The following is a 2,822-nucleotide window of genomic DNA, read 5'->3' as shown; positions in this document are numbered from 1 at the left end:
GTGCCCTGATGGGTTGTGCCTCCCTCGGGGCACCCCCCGGGCGCAGGTGGGGCCCGTTGTGTTCCTTTTGGCCCATAAAAATTCTCCGTAAAGTTTCGCGGCATTTGAACTCCGTCTGATATTGATTTTATGCGATGTAAAAAATACGAAAAAATAGGAACTGGCACTTGGCACTATGTCAATAGGTTAGTACCAAAAAATGATATAAAATGATTATAAAACATCCGAGATTGATAATATAATAACATGAAACAATAAAAAATTATAGATACGTTGGAGACATATCAATGACCTCCGTCCTGCCGTCCTGGCGGTCTTGGTCTTGTTGCATGGAAATGGAAACCTTTGACTAATTCCTCGGGACTCCGCGCCTGCGCTTGCCTCCTTAGCACCAAAGAGGAAACTGTTGTATTGCGCCCGTTGGCGCCAGCCTGGCCTTGGTCGTCATGGATTGCATCATCCGAGCCTCGCGAGGTGGAGGCATGTATAGGAATCTCTGCTCCTCAGGAGCCAGCCTGAGGAGGTCGCTCCTTCTGGAGGTCTTGGCGTCGTCCCCCTCACGAGGCTTGGTCCCTCGCGAAGGTCTTGAGTTGTTAGTGCTGAAGGTGGGCCGTACCAGGCCGTCGATGGAGCCACGCCGTGGGAGCAGGCAGACAAGTCCGGGTACTCCCATTACCAGAACACCGACAAAAACCACAACGATATTTCATCAAGTTTGTTGTTTCGACCTTCTTCAAGGACCGACCATGGTCAAATTCGATCCAATTAAAGTAGGAGAAATAGAACCCACCAACCACCTTTATGCAAAACTAGTTGCATGTCAGTGGGTGGAACCGGTCTCATGTACGTGGACATGTATGGTTGGTCCGGGCCGCTTCATCCCACAATACCGCGAATCAAAATAAGACATTGGTGGAAAGCATTACGACTATAACCACCCATAACTTTTTGTGTTCTACTCGTGCATATCATCTACGCATAGACCTGGCTCATGATGCCACTATTAGGAAACGTTGCATGGAAAACAAAAAAATTCTACGCTCACACAAATATCTATCCATGGAGATGCATAGCAACGAGGGGGAGAGTATGTCTACGTACCCTCATAGACCGAAAGCGGAAGCATTTGACAACGCAGTTGATGTAGTTGAACTTATTTTAGCTCCGACCGATCAAGCACCGAATATACGGCACCTCCGAGTTGTGCACACGTTCAGCTCGGTGACGTCCCTTGTCCTCTTGATCCAGCAAGATGTCGAGGAAGTAGATGAGTTTCTTCAGCACGATGGCATGGTGATGGTGATAGTGTAGTGATCCTCGCAGGGCTTTGCCTAAGCATCGCAAAACTATGACCGGGGGTGTAAACTGTGGAGGGAGGCGCCACACACGGCTAACAATTGATGTTGTCTGTTCTAGGCACCCCCTTCTCATATATATATATATATATATATATATATATATATATATATATATATATATATATCTTTACCTTCTTTATCTTTACTAGCAAATATGCCCGTGCGTTGCAACGGGAGACAAAAAATTATGGCTAACCAAATAAGTATGACTCAATATCCTGATATATGAGCGTACTCTATTTTAACATAGTGGCTCATCATGTTGCCATTTTTTTACCCTAGCCGATGATGGCCGCGATGTCCACGTGATCACAATGCATTCGACGCGGTAAATCCCAAGGCTATGAGTTCGCCGGTGCATGCCACACGTGTCATTTTGTTGCGCAAGGGAACGTTTAAAACTTTAAAAACAAATCTCATTGACCACGAAATACTCCCAACGCCAAGACATATAAAGACTTTCGAAAAACTAATCAAATCCTAGACATAAAATACTTTTGAATCAGTGAACAATTTTTCGAATAGACAAACAATTTTTTTTTGAAATTTTTGATTTTCTCAAAAAATGATAAAGATTACTTTTCTTTACAAAAGAATTTAAATGTATGAACCGGTTTCGAATTCATTAACAATTTTTGACCCAACAAACATTTTTAGAACCGATGATTTTTTTTAAAATTATGGAACAAATATTTATTTTTATTTTTGTGAACATTTTCTAAAATGTCATGAACATTTTTTTCAGATTCTCGAATATGTTTTGAATACACGGTCATTTTTTTAAAATCATGAACATGATTTTATTTGCCGACCATTTTTTCTAAATCATGATTTATTTATAATTTTGCGAACAGTTTTGCAAAACCACCAATATTTTTTTAATCTGCAAAATTTTTATGATTTTCTAAACATTTTTGAATTCACATATATTTTATGATTTCTCAAAGATTTTTTTTTTTGAAAAAGCGCAACTTTTAAAATATTCAAATCCCAAATTAATTTAAAGAGAAAAGAAGAAAGATAACAGAATGAGAAAAAAAAGTAAAATGAATAAAAAACAGGGAAGTGAAGTCCCACACATGCGTGAGAAAAGAAAGATAAAAATTGCAAAACGGGGAGAAAACAAAGTAAAATGAATAAAAAACAGGGAAGTGAAGTCCCACACATGCGTGAGAAAAGAAAGATAAAAATTGCAAAACGGGGGATCGAACCCTGGTCTGGTCGATAGAGGAGCGATCGGCCAACCACCCTGGTGCGCCTCATCTTGTTACATATACTCGTCGCACCCCTATAAAACAATGAACGGGGCGGCGATATTTGGTCCGAATATTTGAATCGTTTTTTCACTTATGGGTGGCATTGGTGGGTAATTTTTATTAACTTGGAGGGTAATTTTAATGACGGACGACCAGAAGCAATAGCCGCTTTATTAGTATATATATATATATATATATAGGTAAGATC

Source organism: Triticum aestivum, chromosome 3A (genome assembly GCF_018294505.1).
Source record: "Triticum aestivum cultivar Chinese Spring chromosome 3A, IWGSC CS RefSeq v2.1, whole genome shotgun sequence".
In the NCBI taxonomy this organism is placed as follows: Eukaryota; Viridiplantae; Streptophyta; class Magnoliopsida; order Poales; family Poaceae; genus Triticum; species Triticum aestivum.
Note: the sequence above shows the minus strand (reverse complement) of the source record.